Below are 23,210 nucleotides of genomic sequence, written 5' to 3'. Positions count from 1 at the left end.
AATTTTTAGTCATGATTGATTAATGAGGAACATAGTCATGATTAATGAGGAACATAGTCATGATTAATGAGGAACATAGTCATGATTAATGAGGAATATAGTCATGATTAATGAGGAACATAGTCCATGATAATGAGGAGAACATAGTCATGATTAATGAGGAATATAGTCATGATTAATGAGGAATTTAGTCATGATTAATGAGGAACATAGTCATGATTAATGAGGAACATAGTCATGATTAATGAGGAACATAGTCATGATTAATGAGGAACATAGTCATGATTAATGAGGAATATAGTCATGATTAATGAGGAACATAGTCATGATTAATGAGGAATATAGTCATGATTAATGAGGAATATAGTCATGATTAATGAGGAACATAGTCATGATTAATGAGGAACATAGTCATGATTAATGAGGAATATAGTCATGATTAATGAGGAACATAGTCATGATTAATGAGGAATATAGTCATGATTAATGAGGAACATAGTCATGATTAATGAGGAATCATAGTCATGATTAATGAGGAACATAGTCATGATTAATGAGGAACATAGTCATGATTAATGAGGAATATAGTCATGATTAATGAGGAACATAGTCATGATTAATGAGGAATATAGTCATGATTAATGAGGAACATAGTCATGATTAATGAGGAACATAGTCATGATTAATGAGGAACATAGTCATGATTAATGAGGAACATAGTCATGATTAATGAGGAACATAGTCATGATTAATGAGGAATATAGTCATGATTAATGAGGAACATAGTCATGATTAATGAGTTGAGGAACATAGTCATGATTAATGAGGAAAATAGTCATGATTAATGAGGAACATAGTCATGATTAATGAGGAACATTAGTCATGATTAATGAGGAACATAGTCATGATTAATGAGGAACATAGTCATGATTAATGAGGAATATAGTCATGATTAATGAGGAATATAGTCATGATTAATGAGGAATATAGTCATGATTAATGAGGAACATAGTCATGATTAATGAGGAATTTAGTCATGATTAATGAGGAATATAGTCATGATTAATGAGGAACATAGTCATGATTAATGAGGAACATAGTCATGATTAATGAGGAACATAGTCATGATTAATGAGGAATATAGTCATGATTAATGATGAACATAGTCATGATTAATGAGGAACATAGTCATGATTAATGAGGAACATAGTCATGATTAATGAGGAACATAGTCATGATTAATGAGGAACATAGTCATGATTAATGAGGAATATAGTCATGATTAATGAGGAACATAGTCATGATTAATGAGGAATATAGTCATGATTAATGAGGAACATAGTCATGATTAATGAGGAACATAGTCATGATTAATGAGGAATATAGTCATGATTAATGAGGAACATAGTCATGATTAATGAGGAATATAGTCATGATTAATGAGGAACATAGTCATGATTAATGAGGAACATAGTCATGATTAATGAGGAACATAGTCATGATTAATGAGGAACATAGTCATGATTAATGAGGAATATAGTCATGATTGCAGGGCTAAGTCCTCAGCAGACATTTATTTGGAGGATATTTTTCACACCTTTTTTGTTCATTATTTTGATTGATTGACATTTTAGGTGCGCTTCTTCACCAGACACAAATGGCACGGAGCATCATCGCCATCGTCAAGTTTTTAATAAAAAAGAAGGGGCGGCCCACTATGACTGGACCCTTGAACAAGTCCTGCTTGACTCTCTCTTCCTCCTTCAGGCCACGTTGAAGAAGTACCAGACCGAGCGACGGTCCAAGTCCGAGTCCATCGAGCGCTGCCAGGCCCAGCTGAAGAAGCTGCGCAGGAAGAGTTTGGGAAGCCGACACCCAACAAATACGGAGACCGGGAGATGCAGGCAAGTACGCCACACCTCTCAACAGCTCCGACAATTTTTGGACTCCAGCCGGCTGTGAGGAATAAAATGCAACAAGGAAATAACCGCGAAAATTTTCAATGTCGATTGAACTAAAAAAAAACTAGCATTAAACTCTAACATGCTAACGTTAGCTTGCTATACTGGAACAGTTAGCATACTTGCAAAAAAGGAAATGTATCTCAAAACTCATGAATTGTAGGTTATTTGCAAACAAAATGACCAAAAAATGGTAGCATAGAAGTTAGCATACTCCTAAAATGGTGCCAAGTATCAAAATCAATGATTTTTAGGTTGAATCATAAAAATTTGCAAAAAAATGTGTCCATAAAACGTTAGCATCTTAACCGTAGCATGATGACATAGGAAAAGTTAGCGTACTTCTAAAATGGCTCCAAGTATCAAAATCCATGAATTTTAGGTTTATACAACTGAAATAAGCAAACATGCTTGCATAAAACTTTAGCATGCCGAAGGGAATAAGCGGTAGAAAATGGATGGATGGATGGACGACATATAAAATTAGCAAAAAAAGCTATCATAAATTGTTAGCATGTTAACATTAGCATGATGACCTAGGAAAATGTATACAACTGAAATTAGCAAAAAAGCTTGCATAAAACATTAGCATGCTAATGTTAGCATGATGACCTAGGAAAAGTTAGCGTACTTTTAAGATAGTGCCACGTATGAAAAGCCATCATTTTTAGGGCATAAAAAAAATGTTCAAAACAGCTAGCATAAAATATTAGCGTGTTAATGTTAAGATTATGACATAGGAAAAGTTAGCATACTTCTAAGATGGCTCCAAGTATTAAAATCCATGATTTCAAGTTTATACGACATATAAAATTAGCAAAAACGGTAGCATAGAAATTAGCATACTCCTAAAATGGTGCCAAGTAACAAAATCAATGATTTTTAGGTTTAATCATAAAAAATTTGCAAAAAAATGCGTCCGTAAAATGTTAGCATGTTAACCTTAGCATGATGACATAAGAAAAGTTAGCGTACTTCTAAAATGGCTCCAAGTATCAAAATCCATGAATTTTAGGTTTATACAACTGAAATGAGCAAACATGCTTGCATAAAACTTTAGCATGCTAATGTTACCATGGTGACCAAGGAAAAGTTAGCGTACTTTTAAGATAGTGCCACGTATGAAAAGCCATCATTTTTAGGTTTAAACATAAAAAATGTTCAAAACAGCTAGCATAAAATATTAGCGTGTTAATGTTAAGATTATGACATGGGAAAAGTTAGCATACTTCTAAGATGGCTCCAAGTATTAAAATCCATGATTTTCAAGTTTATACGACATATAGAATTAGCAAAAACGGTAGCATAGAAATTAGCATACTCCTAAAATGGTGCCAAGTAACAAAATCAATGATTTTTAGGTTTAATCATAAAAATGTGCAAAAAAATTGCGTCCGTAAAATGTTAGCATGTTAACCTTAGCATGATGACATAGGAAAAGTTAGCGTACTTCTAAAATGGCTCCAAGTATCAAAATCCATGAATTTTAGGTTTATACAACTGAAATGAGCAAACATGCTTGCATAAAACTTTAGCATGCTAATGTTACCATGGTGACCAAGGAAAAGTTAGCGTACTTTTAAGATAGTGCCACGTATGAAAAGCCATCATTTTTAGGTTTAAACATAAAAAATGTTCAAAACAGCTAGCATAAAATATTAGCGTGTTAATGTTAAGATTATGACGCAGGAAAAGTTAGCATACTTCTAAGATGGCTCCAAGTATTAAAATCCATGATTTTCAAGTTTATACGACATATAGAATTAGCAAAAACGGTAGCATAGAAATTAGCATACTCCTAAAATGGTGCCAAGTAACAAAATCAATGATTTTTAGGTTTAATCATAAAAAATGTGCAAAAAAATGCGTCCGTAAAATGTTAGCATGTTAACCTTAGCATGATGACATAGGAAAAGTTAGCGTACTTCTAAAATGGCTCCAAGTATCAAAATCCATGAATTTTAGGTTTATACAACTGAAATGAGCAAACATGCTTGCATAAAACTTTAGCATGCTAGATGTTACCATGGTGACCAAGGAAAAGTTAGCGTACTTTTAAGATAGCGCCACGTATGAAAAGCCATCATTTTTAGGTTTAAACATAAAAAATGTTCAAAACAGCTAGCATAAAATATTAGCGTGCTAATGTTAAGATTATGACATAGGAAAAGTTAGCATACTTCTAAGATGGCTCCAAGTATTAAAATCCATGATTTCAAGTTTATAACGACATATAAATTAGCAAAAACGGTAGCATAGAAATTAGCATACTCCTAAAATGGTGCCAAGTAACAAAATCAATGATTTTAGGTTTAATCATAAAAAATGTGCAAAAAAATGCGTCCGTAAAATGTTAGCATGTTAACCTTAGCATGATGACATAGAAAAGTTAGCGTACTTCTAAAATGGCTCCAAGTATCAAAATCCATGAATTTTAGGTTTATACAACTGAAATGAGCAAAGATGCTTGCATAAAACTTTAGCATGCTAATGTTACCAGAGTGACCAAGGAAAAGTTAGCGTACTTTTAAGATAGTGCCACGTATGAAAAGCCATCATTTTTAGGTTTAAACATAAAAAATGTTCAAAACAGCTAGCATAAAATATTAGCGTGTTAATGTTAAGATCATGACATAGGAAAAGTTAGCATACTTCTAAGATGGCTCCAAGTATTAAAATCCATGATTTTCAAGTTTATACGACATATAAAATTAGCAAAAACGGTAGCATAGAAATTAGCATACTCCTAAAATGGTGCCAAGTAACAAAATCAATGATTTTTAGGTTTAATCATAAAAAATGTGCAAAAAAATGCGTCCGTAAATGTTAGCATGTTAACCTTAGCATGATGACATAGGAAAGATAGTTCTAAGATGGCTCCAAGTATCAAAATCCATGATTTTCAGGTTTATACGACCGCCCGATTGTAGCTGAGATAGGGAATAAGCGGTAGAAAATGGATGGATGGATGGACGACATATAAAATTAGCAAAAAAAGCTATCATAAATGTTAGCATGTTAACATTAGCATGATGACCTAGGAAAATGTATACAACTGAAATTAGCAAAAAAGCTTGCATAAAACATTAGCATGCTAATGTTAGCATGATGACCTAGGAAAAGTTGGCATACTTTTAAGATAGTGCCACGTATGAAAAGCCATCGTTTTTAGGTTTGAACATAACAAATTTGCAAAACAGCTAGCATAAAACATTAGCGTGTTAATGTTAGAATTATGACATAGGAAAAGATAGCGTACTTTTAAGATGGCTCCAAGTATCAAAATCCATGATTTTCGGGTTTATACGACATATAAAATTAGCAAAAAAGCTATCATAAAATGTGAGCATATTAACGTTAGCATGATGACCTAGGAAAAGTTAGCGTACTTTTAAGATAGTGCCATGTATGAAAAGCCATCGTTTTTAGGTTTAGACATAAAAAATTAGCAAAAAAGCTATCGTAAAATGTTAGCATGTTAACATTAGCATTATGATACAGGAAAAGTTAGCGTACGGCTAAGATGGCGCCAAGTATCAAAATCCTTGATTTTTAGGTTTAAGCATACAAAATTAGCAAAATAGCAATCATAAAATGTTAGCATGTTAACGTTAGCATGATGACCTAGGAAAAGTTAGCATGCTTTTAAGATAGTGCCACGTATGAAAAGCCATCGTTTTTAGGTTTAAACATAAAAAATTAGCAAAAAAGCTATTATAAAATGTTAGCATATTAACGTTAGCATGATGACCTAGGAAAAGTTAGCGTACTTTTAAGATAGTGCCATGTATGAAAAGCCATCGTTTTTAGGTTTAGACATAAAAAATTAGCAAAAAAGCTATCGTAAAATGTTAGCATGTTAACATTAGCATTATGATACAGGAAAAGTTAGCGTACGGCTAAGATGGCGCCAAGTATCAAAATCCTTGATTTTTAGGTTTAACCATACAAAATTAGCAAAATAGCAATCATAAAATGTTAGCATGTTAACGTTAGCATAATGACCTAGGAAAAGTTAGCATGCTTTTAAGATAGTGCCACGTATGAAAAGCCATCGTTTTTAGGTTTAAACATAAAAAATTAGCAAAAAAGCTATTATAAAATGTTAGCATCTTAACGTTAGCATTATGACACAGGAAAAGTTAGCATACTTTTAAGATGGCGCCGAGTATCAAAATCCTTGATTTTTAGGTTTAACCATACAAAATTAGCAAAATAGCAATCATAAAATGTTAGCATGTTAATGTTAGCATGATGACCTAGGAAAAGTTAGCATGCTTTTAAGATAGTGCCACATATGAAAAGCCATCGTTTTTAGGTTTAAACATAAAAAACTAGCAAAAAAGCTATTATAAAATGTTAGCATATTAACTTTAGCATGATGACCTAGGAAAAGTTAGCGTACTTTTAAGATAGTGCCATGTATGAAAAGCCATCGTTTTTAGGTTTGGACATAAAAAATTAGCAAAAAAGCTATCGTAAAATGTTAGCATGTTAACATTAGCATTATGATACAGGAAAAGTTAGCGTACGGCTAAGATGGCGCCAAGTATCAAAATCCTTGATTTTTAGGTTTAACCATACAAAATTAGCAAAAAAGCTATTATAAAATGTTAGCATCTTAACGTTAGCATTATGACACAGGAAATGTTAGCATACTTTTAAGATAGTGCCATGTATGAAAAGCCATCGTTTTTAGGTTTAAACATAAAAAATTAGCAAAAAAGCTATCGTAAAATGTTAGCATGTTAACATTAGCATTATGATACAGGAAAAGTTAGCGTACGGCTAAGATGGCGCCAAGTATCAAAATCCTTGATTTTTAGGTTTAACCATACAAAATTAGCAAAATAGCAATCATAAAATGTTAGCATGTTAACGTTAGCATGATGACCTAGGAAAAGTTAGCATGCTTTTAAGATAGTGCCACGTATGAAAAGCCATCGTTTTAAGGGTTGAACATAAAAAATTAGCAAAAAAGCTATTATAAAATGTTAGCATATTAACGTTAGCATTATGACACAGGAAAAGTTAGCATACTTTTAAGATAGTGCCATGTATGAAAAGCCATCATTTTTAGGTTTGGACATAAAAAATTAGCAAAAAAGCTATCGTAAAATGTTAGCATGTTAACATTAGCATTATGATACAGGAAAAGTTAGCGTACGGCTAAGATGGCGCCAAGTATCAAAATCCTTGATTTTTAGGTTTAACCATACAAAATTAGCGAAATAGCAATCATAAAATGTTAGCATGTTAACGTTAGCATGATGACCTAGGAAAAGTTAGCATGCTTTTAAGATAGTGCCACGTATGAAAAGCCATCGTTTTTAGGTTTAAACATAAAAAATTTGCAAAAAAGCTATTATAAAATGTTAGCATATTAACTTTAGCATGATGACCTAAGAAAAGTTAGCGTACTTTTAAGATAGTGCCATGTATGAAAAGCCATCGTTTTTAGGTTTAGACATAAAAAATTAGCAAAAAAGCTATCGTAAAATGTTAGCATGTTAACATTATCATTATGATACAGGAAAAGTTAGCGTACGGCTAAGATGGCGCCAAGTATCAAAATCCTTGATTTTTAGGTTTAACCATACAAAATTAGCAAAAAAGCTATTATAAAATGTTAGCATCTTAACGTTAGCATTATGACACAGGAAATGTTAGCATACTTTTAAGATAGTGCCATGTATGAAAAGCCATCGTTTTTAGGTTTAAACATAAAAAAATTGCAAAAAAAAGCTATCATAAATTGTTAGCATGTTAACGTTAGCATTATGACACAGGAAAAGTTAGCGTACAGCTAGGATGGCGCCAAGTATCAAAATCCTTGATTTTTAGGTTTAACCATACAAAATTAGCAAAATAGCTATCATAAAATGTTAGCATGTTAACGTTAGCATGATGACCTAGGAAACGTTAGCGTACTTTTAAGATAGTGCCACGTATGAAAAGCCATCGTTGGCCAAAAAGCTATCATAAATTGTTAGCATGTTAGCATTATGACACAGGAAAAGTTAGCGTACTGCTAAGATGGCGCCAAGTATCAAAATCCTTGATTTTCAGGTTTATACGACATATAAAATTAGCAAAATGCTAACATAAAAAATTAGCATGCTAACATTCCCACCCATAATAACGAGCTTCGATGGCAATTATATCCATGATTGTTTTGGCTCTTTCTGTGAGACAGGAAGTGATGGCACAGGAAGTGATGGCACAGGAAGTGACGTCACACGTTTATTTTTCCGTGCTTACCGCCCTCAGTTTGTGGAGCTGATGAGTCGGCGCCAGGTGGAGCTGGACACGCTGGTTGCTACGGGTTACAGGTCGGCGCTAACTGAGGAGCGCAGGCGATACTGCTTCCTGGTGGAGCGCCAGTGTTGTGTTAGCAAGCTGCTCATCAACTACCACTGCAAGGTGACGTCTTATACTCACACATCAACCACCACTGCAAGGTGGCGTCTTATACTCACACATCAACCACCACTGCAAGGTGACGTCTTATACTCACACATCAACCACCACTGCAAGGTGACGTCTTATACTCACACGTCAACCACCACTGCAAGGTGACGTCTTATACTCACACGTCAACCACCACTGCAAGGTGACGTCTTATACTCACACATCAACCACCACTGCAAGGTGACGTCTTATACTCACACGTCAACCACCACTGCAAGGTGACGTCTTATACTCACACGTCAACCACCACTGCAAGGTGACCTCTTATACTCACACATCAACCACCACTGCAAGGTGACGTCTTATACTCACACGTCAACCACCACTGCAAGGTGACCTCTTATACTCACACATCAACCACCACTGCAAGGTGACGTCTTATACTCACACATCAACCACCACTGCAAGGTGACGTCTTATACTCACACGTCAACCACCACTGCAAGGGGACGTCTTATACTCACACGTCAACCACCACTGCAAGGTGACGTCTTATACTCACACGTCAACCACCACTGCAAGGTGACGTCTTATACTCACACGTCAACCACCACTGCAAGGTGACGTCTTATACTCGCACGTCAACCACCACTGCAAGGGGACGTCTTATACTCGCACGTCAACCACCACTGCAAGGTGACGTCTTATACTCACACATCAACTACCACTGCAAGGTGACGTCTTATACTCACACATCAACCACCACTGCAAGGTGACGTCTTATACTCACACATCAACCACCACTGCAAGGTGACGTCTTATACTCACACATCAACCACCACTGCAAGGTGACGTCTTATACTCACACATCAACCACCACTGCAAGGTGACGTCTTATACTCACACATCAACCACCACTGCAAGGTGACGTCTTATACTCACACATCAACTACCACTGCAAGGTGACGTCTTATACTCACACATCAACTACCACTGCAAGGTGACGTCTTATACTCACACATCAACCACCACTGCAAGGTGACGTCTTATACTCACACATCAACCACCACTGCAAGGTGACGTCTTATACTCACACATCAACCACCACTGCAAGGTGACGTCTTATACTCACACATCAACCACCACTGCAAGGTGACGTCTTATACTCACACATCAACTACCACTGCAAGGTGACGTCTTATACTCACACATCAACTACCACTGCAAGGTGACGTCTTATACTCACACATCAACCACCACTGCAAGGTGACGTCTTATACTCACACATCAACCACCACTGCAAGGTGACGTCTTATACTCACACATCAACTACCACTGCAAGGTGACGTCTTATACTCACACATCAACCACCACTGCAAGGTGACGTCTTATACTCACACATCAACCACCACTGCAAGGTGACGTCTTATACTCACACATCAACTACCACTGCAAGGTGACGTCTTATACTCACACATCAACTACCACTGCAAGGTGACGTCTTATACTCACACATCAACTACCACTGCAAGGTGACGTCTTATACTCACACATCAACCACCACTGCAAGGTGACGTCTTATACTCACACATCAACCACCACTGCAAGGTGACGTCTTATACTCACACATCAACCACCACTGCAAGGTGACGTCTTATACTCACACATCAACCACCACTGCAAGGTGACGTCTTATACTCACACATCAACCACCACTGCAAGGTGACGTCTTATACTCACACATCAACCACCACTGCAAGGTGACGTCTTATACTCACACATCAACCACCACTGCAAGGTGACGTCTTATACTCACACATCAACCACCACTGCAAGGTGACGTCTTATACTCACACATCAACCACCACTGCAAGGTGACGTCTTATACTCACACATCAACCACCACTGCAAGGTGACGTCTTATACTCACACATCAACCACCACTGCAAGGGGACGTCTTATACTCACACATCAACCACCACTGCAAGGTGACGTCTTATACTCACACATCAACCACCACTGCAAGGTGACGTCTTATACTCGCCCATCAACCACCACTGCAAGGTGACGTCTTATACTCGCACGTCAACCACCACTGCAAGGTGACGTCTTATACTCGCACATCAACCACCACTGCAAGGTGACGTCTTATACTCGCACGTCAACCACCACTGCAAGGTGACGTCTTATACTCGCACGTCAACCACCACTGCAAGGTGACGTCTTATACTCACACGTCAACCACCACTGCAAGGTGACGTCTTATACTCACACATCAACCACCACTGCAAGGTGACGTCTTATACTCACACATCAACTACCACTGCAAGGTGACGTCTTATACTCACACATCAACTACCACTGCAAGGTGACGTCTTATACTCACACATCAACCACCACTGCAAGGGGACGTCTTATACTCACACGTCAACCACCACTGCAAGGGGACGTCTTATACTCACACGTCAACCACCACTGCAAGGGGACGTCTTATACTCACACGTCAACTACCACTGCAAGGGGACGTCTTATACTCACACGTCAACCACCACTGCAAGGGGACGTCTTATACTCACACGTCAACCACCACTGCAAGGTGACGTCTTACACTCACACGTCAACCACCACTGCAAGGTGACGTCTTATACTCACACGTCAACCACCACTGCAAGGGGACGTCTTACACTCACACGTCAACCACCACTGCAAGGTGACGTCTTATACTCACACGTCAACCACCACTGCAAGGGGACGTCTTATACTCACACGTCAACCACCACTGCAAGGGGACGTCTTATACTCACACGTCAACCACCACTGCAAGGTGACGTCTTATACTCACACATCAACCACCACTGCAAGGTGACGTCTTATACTCACATATCAACCACCACTGCAAGGTCACGTCTTATACTCACACATCAACTACCACTGCAAGGGGACGTCTTATACTCACACATCAACCACCACTGCAAGGTGACGTCTTATACTCACACATCAACTACCACTGCAAGGTGACGTCTTATACTCACACATCAACCACCACTGCAAGGTGACGTCTTATACTCACACATCAACCACCACTGCAAGGTGACGTCTTATACTCACACATCAACCACCACTGCAAGGTGACGTCTTATACTCACACATCAACCACCACTGCAAGGTGACGTCTTATACTCGCACATCAACCACCACTGCAAGGTGACGTCTTATACTCACACATCAACTACCACTGCAAGGTGACGTCTTATACTCACACATCAAACACCACTGCAAGGGGACGTCTTATACTCACACATCAACCACCACTGCAAGGTGACGTCTTATACTCACACATCAACCACCACTGCAAGGTGACGTCTTATACTCACACATCAACCACCACTGCAAGGTGACGTCTTATACTCACACATCAACCACCACTGCAAGGTGACGTCTTATACTCACACATCAACCACCACTGCAAGGTGACGTCTTATACTCACACATCAACCACCACTGCAAGGTGACGTCTTATACTCACACATCAACCACCACTGCAAGGTGACGTCTTATACTCACACATCAACCACCACTGCAAGGGGACGTCTTATACTCACACATCAACCACCACTGCAAGGTGACGTCTTATACTCACACATCAACCACCACTGCAAGGTGACGTCTTATACTCACACATCAACTACCACTGCAAGGTCACGTCTTATACTCACACATCAACCACCACTGCAAGGTGACGTCTTATACTCACACATCAACCACCACTGCAAGGTGACGTCTTATACTCACACATCAACCACCACTGCAAGGTGACGTCTTATACTCACACATCAACCACCACTGCAAGGTGACGTCTTATACTCACACATCAACCACCACTGCAAGGTGACGTCTTATACTCACACATCAACCACCACTGCAAGGGGACGTCTTATACTCACACATCAACCACCACTGCAAGGTGACGTCTTATACTCACACATCAACCACCACTGCAAGGTGACGTCTTATACTCACACATCAACCACCACTGCAAGGTGACGTCTTATACTCACACATCAACCACCACTGCAAGGTGACGTCTTATACTCACACATCAACCACCACTGCAAGGTGACGTCTTATACTCACACATCAACCACCACTGCAAGGTGACGTCTTATACTCACACATCAACCACCACTGCAAGGTGACGTCTTATACTCACACATCAACCACCACTGCAAGGTGACGTCTTATACTCACACATCAACCACCACCGCAAGGGGACGTCTTATACTCACACATCAACCACCACTGCAAGGTGACGTCTTATACTCACACATCAACCACCACTGCAAGGTGACGTCTTATACTCACACATCAACTACCACTGCAAGGTCACGTCTTATACTCACACATCAACCACCACTGCAAGGTGACGTCTTATACTCACACATCAACCACCACTGCAAGGTGACGTCTTATACTCACACATCAACCACCACTGCAAGGTGACGTCTTATACTCACACATCAACCACCACTGCAAGGTGACGTCTTATACTCACACATCAACCACCACTGCAAGGTGACGTCTTATACTCACACATCAACCACCACTGCAAGGTGACGTCTTATACTCACACATCAACCACCACTGCAAGGGGACGTCTTATACTCACACATCAACCACCACTGCAAGGTGACGTCTTATACTCACACATCAACCACCACTGCAAGGTGACGTCTTATACTCACACATCAACTACCACTGCAAGGTGACGTCTTATACTCACACATCAACTACCACTGCAAGGTGACGTCTTATACTCACACAACTACCACTGCAAGGTGACGTCTTATACTCACACATCAACCACCACTGCAAGGGGACGTCTTATACTCACACATCAACCACCACTGCAAGGTGACGTCTTATACTCACACATCAACCACCACTGCAAGGTGACGTCTTATACTCACACATCAACTACCACTGCAAGGTGACGTCTTATACTCACACATCAACTACCACTGCAAGGTGACGTCTTATACTCACACAACTACCACTGCAAGGTGACGTCTTATACTCACACATCAACCACCACTGCAAGGTGACGTCTTACACTCACACATCAACTACCATTGCAAGGTGACGTCTTATACTCACACATCAACCACCACTGCAAGGTCACGTCTTATACTCACACATCAACCACCACTGCAAGGTGACGTCTTATACTCACACATCAACCACCACTGCAAGGTGACGTCTTATACTCACACATCAACTACCACTGCAAGGTGACGTCTTATACTCACACATCAACTACCACTGCAAGGTGACGTCTTATACTCACACAACTACCACTGCAAGGTGACGTCTTATACTCACACATCAACCACCACTGCAAGGTGACGTCTTACACTCACACATCAACTACCATTGCAAGGTGACGTCTTATACTCACACATCAACCACCACTGCAAGGTCACGTCTTATACTCACACATCAACCACCACTGCAAGGTGACGTCTTATACTCACACATCAACCACCACTGCAAGGTGACGTCTTATACTCACACATCAACTACCACTGCAAGGTGACGTCTTATACTCACACATCAACTACCACTGCAAGGTGACGTCTTATACTCACACAACTACCACTGCAAGGTGACGTCTTATACTCACACATCAACCACCACTGCAAGGTGACGTCTTACACTCACACATCAACTACCATTGCAAGGTGACGTCTTATACTCACACATCAACCACCACTGCAAGGTCACGTCTTATACTCACACATCAACCACCACTGCAAGGTGACGTCTTATACTCACACATCAACTACCACTGCAAGGTGACGTCTTATACTCACACATCAACTACCACTGCAAGGTGACGTCTTATACTCACACAACTACCACTGCAAGGTGACGTCTTATACTCACACATCAACCACCACTGCAAGGTGACGTCTTATACTCACACATCAACCACCACTGCAAGGTGACGTCTTATACTCACACATCAACTACCACTGCAAGGTGACGTCTTATACTCACACATCAACTACCACTGCAAGGTGACGTCTTATACTCACACATCAACTACCACTGCAAGGTGACGTCTTATACTCACACATCAACCACCACTGCAAGGTGACGTCTTATACTCACACATCAACCACCACTGCAAGGTGACGTCTTATACTCACACATCAACCACCACTGCAAGGTGACGTCTTATACTCACACATCAACCACCACTGCAAGGTGACGTCTTATACTCACACATCAACCACCACTGCAAGGTGACGTCTTATACTCACACATCAACCACCACTGCAAGGTGACGTCTTATACTCACACATCAACCACCACTGCAAGGTGACGTCTTATACTCACACATCAACCACCACTGCAAGGTGACGTCTTATACTCACACATCAACCACCACTGCAAGGTGACGTCTTATACTCACACATCAACCACCACTGCAAGGTGACGTCTTATACTCACACATCAACCACCACTGCAAGGGGACGTCTTATACTCACACATCAACCACCACTGCAAGGTGACGTCTTATACTCACACATCAACCACCACTGCAAGGTGACGTCTTATACTCGCCCATCAACCACCACTGCAAGGTGACGTCTTATACTCGCACGTCAACCACCACTGCAAGGTGACGTCTTATACTCGCACATCAACCACCACTGCAAGGTGACGTCTTATACTCGCACGTCAACCACCACTGCAAGGTGACGTCTTATACTCGCACGTCAACCACCACTGCAAGGTGACGTCTTATACTCACACGTCAACCACCACTGCAAGGTGACGTCTTATACTCACACATCAACCACCACTGCAAGGTGACGTCTTATACTCACACATCAACTACCACTGCAAGGTGACGTCTTATACTCACACATCAACTACCACTGCAAGGTGACGTCTTATACTCACACATCAACCACCACTGCAAGGGGACGTCTTATACTCACACGTCAACCACCACTGCAAGGGGACGTCTTATACTCACACGTCAACCACCACTGCAAGGGGACGTCTTATACTCACACGTCAACTACCACTGCAAGGGGACGTCTTATACTCACACGTCAACCACCACTGCAAGGGGACGTCTTATACTCACACGTCAACCACCACTGCAAGGTGACGTCTTACACTCACACGTCAACCACCACTGCAAGGTGACGTCTTATACTCACACGTCAACCACCACTGCAAGGGGACGTCTTACACTCACACGTCAACCACCACTGCAAGGTGACGTCTTATACTCACACGTCAACCACCACTGCAAGGGGACGTCTTATACTCACACGTCAACCACCACTGCAAGGGGACGTCTTATACTCACACGTCAACCACCACTGCAAGGTCACGTCTTATACTCACACATCAACCACCACTGCAAGGTGACGTCTTATACTCACATATCAACCACCACTGCAAGGTCACGTCTTATACTCACACATCAACTACCACTGCAAGGGGACGTCTTATACTCACACATCAACCACCACTGCAAGGTGACGTCTTATACTCACACATCAACTACCACTGCAAGGTGACGTCTTATACTCACACATCAACCACCACTGCAAGGTGACGTCTTATACTCACACATCAACCACCACTGCAAGGTGACGTCTTATACTCACACATCAACCACCACTGCAAGGTGACGTCTTATACTCACACATCAACCACCACTGCAAGGTGACGTCTTATACTCGCACATCAACCACCACTGCAAGGTGACGTCTTATACTCACACATCAACTACCACTGCAAGGTGACGTCTTATACTCACACATCAAACACCACTGCAAGGGGACGTCTTATACTCACACATCAACCACCACTGCAAGGTGACGTCTTATACTCACACATCAACCACCACTGCAAGGTGACGTCTTATACTCACACATCAACCACCACTGCAAGGTGACGTCTTATACTCACACATCAACCACCACTGCAAGGTGACGTCTTATACTCACACATCAACCACCACTGCAAGGTGACGTCTTATACTCACACATCAACCACCACTGCAAGGTGACGTCTTATACTCACACATCAACCACCACTGCAAGGTGACGTCTTATACTCACACATCAACCACCACTGCAAGGGGACGTCTTATACTCACACATCAACCACCACTGCAAGGTGACGTCTTATACTCACACATCAACCACCACTGCAAGGTGACGTCTTATACTCACACATCAACTACCACTGCAAGGTCACGTCTTATACTCACACATCAACCACCACTGCAAGGTGACGTCTTATACTCACACATCAACCACCACTGCAAGGTGACGTCTTATACTCACACATCAACCACCACTGCAAGGTGACGTCTTATACTCACACATCAACCACCACTGCAAGGTGACGTCTTATACTCACACATCAACCACCACTGCAAGGTGACGTCTTATACTCACACATCAACCACCACTGCAAGGGGACGTCTTATACTCACACATCAACCACCACTGCAAGGTGACGTCTTATACTCACACATCAACCACCACTGCAAGGTGACGTCTTATACTCACACATCAACCACCACTGCAAGGTGACGTCTTATACTCACACATCAACCACCACTGCAAGGTGACGTCTTATACTCACACATCAACCACCACTGCAAGGTGACGTCTTATACTCACACATCAACCACCACTGCAAGGTGACGTCTTATACTCACACATCAACCACCACTGCAAGGTGACGTCTTATACTCACACATCAACCACCACTGCAAGGTGACGTCTTATACTCACACATCAACCACCACCGCAAGGGGACGTCTTATACTCACACATCAACCACCACTGCAAGGTGACGTCTTATACTCACACATCAACCACCACTGCAAGGTGACGTCTTATACTCACACATCAACTACCACTGCAAGGTCACGTCTTATACTCACACATCAACCACCACTGCAAGGTGACGTCTTATACTCACACATCAACCACCACTGCAAGGTGACGTCTTATACTCACACATCAACCACCACTGCAAGGTGACGTCTTATACTCACACATCAACCACCACTGCAAGGTGACGTCTTATACTCACACATCAACCACCACTGCAAGGTGACGTCTTATACTCACACATCAACCACCACTGCAAGGTGACGTCTTATACTCACACATCAACCACCACTGCAAGGGGACGTCTTATACTCACACATCAACCACCACTGCAAGGTGACGTCTTATACTCACACATCAACCACCACTGCAAGGTGACGTCTTATACTCACACATCAACTACCACTGCAAGGTGACGTCTTATACTCACACATCAACTACCACTGCAAGGTGACGTCTTATACTCACACAACTACCACTGCAAGGTGACGTCTTATACTCACACATCAACCACCACTGCAAGGGGACGTCTTATACTCACACATCAACCACCACTGCAAGGTGACGTCTTATACTCACACATCAACCACCACTGCAAGGTGACGTCTTATACTCACACATCAACTACCACTGCAAGGTGACGTCTTATACTCACACATCAACTACCACTGCAAGGTGACGTCTTATACTCACACAACTACCACTGCAAGGTGACGTCTTATACTCACACATCAACCACCACTGCAAGGTGACGTCTTACACTCACACATCAACTACCATTGCAAGGTGACGTCTTATACTCACACATCAACCACCACTGCAAGGTCACGTCTTATACTCACACATCAACCACCACTGCAAGGTGACGTCTTATACTCACACATCAACCACCACTGCAAGGTGACGTCTTATACTCACACATCAACTACCACTGCAAGGTGACGTCTTATACTCACACATCAACTACCACTGCAAGGTGACGTCTTATACTCACACAACTACCACTGCAAGGTGACGTCTTATACTCACACATCAACCACCACTGCAAGGTGACGTCTTACACTCACACATCAACTACCATTGCAAGGTGACGTCTTATACTCACACATCAACCACCACTGCAAGGTCACGTCTTATACTCACACATCAACCACCACTGCAAGGTGACGTCTTATACTCACACATCAACCACCACTGCAAGGTGACGTCTTATACTCACACATCAACTACCACTGCAAGGTGACGTCTTATACTCACACATCAACTACCACTGCAAGGTGACGTCTTATACTCACACAACTACCACTGCAAGGTGACGTCTTATACTCACACATCAACCACCACTGCAAGGTGACGTCTTACACTCACACATCAACTACCATTGCAAGGTGACGTCTTATACTCACACATCAACCACCACTGCAAGGTCACGTCTTATACTCACACATCAACCACCACTGCAAGGTGACGTCTTATACTCACACATCAACTACCACTGCAAGGTGACGTCTTATACTCACACATCAACTACCACTGCAAGGTGACGTCTTATACTCACACAACTACCACTGCAAGGTGACGTCTTATACTCACACATCAACCACCACTGCAAGGTGACGTCTTACACTCACACATCAACTACCATTGCAAGGTGACGTCTTATACTCACACATCAACTACCACTGCAAGGTGACGTCTTATACTCACACATCAACTACCACTGCAAGGTGACGTCTTATACTCACACAACTACCACTGCAAGGTGACGTCTTATACTCACACATCAACCACCACTGCAAGGTGACGTCTTACACTCACACATCAACTACCATTGCAAGGTGACGTCTTATACTCACACATCAACCACCACTGCAAGGTGACGTCTTATACTCACACATCAACCACCACTGCAAGGTGACGTCTTATACTCACACATCAACTACCACTGCAAGGTGACGTCTTATACTCACACATCAACTACCACTGCAAGGTGACGTCTTATACTCACACATCAACTACCACTGCAAGGTGACGTCTTATACTCACACATCAACCACCACTGCAAGGTGACGTCTTATACTCACACATCAACCACCACTGCAAGGTGACGTCTTATACTCACACATCAACCACCACTGCAAGGTGACGTCTTATACTCACACATCAACCACCACTGCAAGGTGACGTCTTATACTCACACATCAACCACCACTGCAAGGTGACGTCTTATACTCACACATCAACCACCACTGCAAGGTGACGTCTTATACTCACACATCAACTACCACTGCAAGGTGACGTCTTATACTTACGCAAATAAATATAAAATAAGTAAATAGTCCTAAAAACACGACTGCTATTTAATAATAATATTAAGTGTATTTTTCAAATGTGGTTAAAAATGATATAGTGTAAGAATAAAATAAATTAAGAAAATAAATATATATTACTAAAAACACAAATGTAATTTAATAATAATATTATGTTTATTTTTCAAAGGGATTATTTTTTATAAATATTATTGTTATGGTTAAAAAATAAATCCTGTAAGAATAAAATAAGTACAAAATAAATAAATGTGACTAAAAACACTACATATATTTAATAATAATATTATGTCTGTTTTTTAAATGTTTGTTTTTTATAGTTATTATTATTGTTGTGGTTAAAAAATAAACCGTGTAAGAATAAAATAAGTACAAAATAAATGAAAATGACAAAAAACATTACTGATATTTAAAAATATTATATGTATTTTTCAAATGTTTTTTTTTATATACATATAAATATGATTATTGTTGTGGTTAATAAATAAAACATGTAACAATAAAATAAGTAAATATTGCTAAAAACACAACTGCTATTTAATAATACTATTGAGTGTTTTTTTTTCAAATCTATTGTTTTTTGTAATATTATTGTTGTTGTGTTTAAAATATATATTGTGTAAGAATAAAATAAATTAAGAAAATAAATAAATATTACTAAAAACACTAGTGCTATTTATTAATAATATTATGTCTATTTTTTCAAATGTATTGTTTTTTAAAATGATTGTTATTGTTGTGGTTAAAAAAAAAAAAATCTTGTAAGAATAAAATAAGTACAAAATAAATGAATATGACTAAAAACACTACCGATATTTAATAATAATTTTATGTCTGTTTTTCAAATGTGTTTTTTTTTATAGTTATATTATTGTTGCGGTTAAAAAATATACTGTGTAAGAATAAAATAAGTACAAAATAAATGAATATGACCAAAAACATTACTGATATTTAATAATAATATGTCTATTTTTCAAATGTATTGTTTTTAATATACATTATTATTGTTGTGGTTAAAAAAAATATACAGTTTAAGAATTGAATAAGTACAAAATAAATAAATATTATTAAAAACATTAGTGTTATTTAATAATAATATTTTGCCTATTTTTCAAATGTATTGTTTTTTTTATGAATATGATTATTGTTGTGGTTAAAAAATAAATCATGTAAGAATAAAATAAGTACAAAATAAGTCAATATTACGAAAAACATAACTGCTATTTCATAATCATATTGAGTGTATTTTTTAAATGTTTTGTTTTTTTAATATTATTGTTTTTTAATCAATATTATTATTGTTGTGGTTAAAACAATGAATCCTGTAAGAATAAAATAAGTACAAAATAAATTAATATGACCAAAAACACTACTGATATTTAATAATAATATTATGTCTGTTTTTCAAATGTTTTATTTTTTATAGTTATTATTGTTGTGTTTGAAAAAATATAGATTGTAATAATAAAATAAGTACAAAATAAAAAAAATATGACAAAAAACATGACTGATATTTAATAATAATATGGCTATTTTTCAAATGTATTGTTTTTAAATAATCATTATTATTATTGTGGTTAGAGAATATACAGTTTAAGAATAAAATAAGTACAAAATAAATAATGTTAAAAACACTAGTGGTATTTAATAAATATATTTGCCTATTTTTCAAATGTATTCTTTTTTATGAATATGATTATTAAAATGATTATAAAAATAAATCATGTAAGAATAAAATAAGCACAAAATAAGTAAATATTACTAAGACACGACTGTAATTTAATAGTAATATTAAGTGTATTTTTCAAATGTATTGTTTTTTTTAATATTATTGTTGTTGTGGTTAAAAAAAAGTATTGTGTAAGAATAAAAAAATTAAGAAAATAAATATTACTAAAAACAGTAGTGCTATTTATTAATATTAGTATGTCTATTTTTTAAATCTATTGTTTTTTTTATAAATATTATTATTGTTGTGGTTAAAAAAAAAATCCTGTAAGAATAAAATAAGTAAATAAATATGACTGAAAACACTACTGATATTTAATAATAATATTATGTCTGTATTTCAAATTTTTTGTTTTTTATAGTTATTATTATTGTTGTGGTTAAAAAATATGGAGTGTAATAATAAAATAAGTACATAATAAATAAATATTTTTAAAAACACTAGTGGTATTTAATAAAGATATTTAGCCTATTCTTCAAATGTTTTTATTTTTTTATAAATATGATTGTTGTGGTTAAAAAATAAATCATGTAAGAATAAAATAAGCACAAAATATGTAAATATTACTAAGACACGACTGTAATTTAATAATAATATTAAGTGTATTTTTCAAATGTATTGTTTTTTTTAATATTATTGTTGTTGTGGTTAAAAAAAGTATTGTGTAAGAATAAAATAAATTAAGAAAATAAATATTACTAAAACAGTAGTGCTATTTATTAATATTAGTATGTCTATTTTTTAAATCTATTGTTTTTTTTTATAAATATTATTATTTTTGTGGTTAAAAAAAAATCCTGTAAGAATAAAATAAGTAAATAAATATGACTGAAAACACTACTGATATTTAATAATAATATTATGTCTGTATTTCAAATATTTTGTTTTTTATAGTTATTATTATTGTTGTGGTTAAAAAATATGGAGTGTAATAATAAAATAAGTACATAATAAATAAATATTTTTGAAAACACTATTGGTATTTAATAAAGATATTTGGCCTATTCTTCAAATGTTTTTATTTTTTTATAAATATGATTGTTGTGGTTAAAAAATAAATCATGTAAGAATAAAATAAGTACAACATAAGAAAACCTTACTAAAACACGACTGCTGTTTAATAAAAATATTGAGTGTATTTTTCAAATGTATTGTTTTTTTTAATATTATTGTTGTGGACAAAAAGTATTGTGTAAGAATAAAATACATTAAGAAAATAAATAAATATTACTAGAAACACTAGTTATTTTTCAAATGTATTATTTTTAATCATCATTATTATTATTATAGTTGTAAAAATACTGTGTAAAAGTATGATAAATATAAAATAAATGAATATTACTGCTCTCATTTAATAATAATATTTTTCAAAGGTTTTATTTCTATTAATCATTATTATTGTTGTGGTTCAAATAAATGAAAATAAGATAAATACAAAGTAAAGGAATAATACCAAAACTGCTGCTGCTAAAACATTTGTGATTATTATAATATTTGTGTTTGATTAATAAATAAATGTTAGTGTGTTGTGGTGTCCTGTTGTCAGGTGAGAGAGCTCCTGGCGCAGAAACTGTCGTCGTGGCAACAGTCGTGCACGCAGCCAACCAAACTCCCGGAGCGCGCTCTCAATCTGATGCGTCACACGGCGCCACAAAGCTCCGGAGCGGCCGGCATGGCCGAGGTCCTTCGCCACACCAAGCTGCTCTGCAGCCAACCAGAGCAGGTGACCGCCTCCTCCCGCAGTCACCAGCTGAAACTTGAAGGGCAACTGCACTTATTGTAGAACCACAACCTTCTACTATCCAGGTGTCATCTACTATCAACTTTCACCAACTCAGAGGCCATGCAG

At 38.2% G+C, this 23,210-nt stretch overlaps 1 pseudogene; it reads left to right on the top strand.

Annotated features, from left to right (window-relative positions):
- Window positions 1-1,657: 1,657 nt before the first annotated feature.
- The window catches only part of LOC133660512 (brain-specific angiogenesis inhibitor 1-associated protein 2-like), a 42,082-nt pseudogene continuing 20,529 nt past the window's right edge, over window positions 1,658-23,210 (top strand).

Source organism: Entelurus aequoreus, linkage group LG11 (assembly GCF_033978785.1).
Source record: "Entelurus aequoreus isolate RoL-2023_Sb linkage group LG11, RoL_Eaeq_v1.1, whole genome shotgun sequence".
In the NCBI taxonomy this organism is placed as follows: Eukaryota; Metazoa; Chordata; class Actinopteri; order Syngnathiformes; family Syngnathidae; genus Entelurus; species Entelurus aequoreus.
This window is presented reverse-complemented; position numbering and strand designations above follow the sequence as displayed.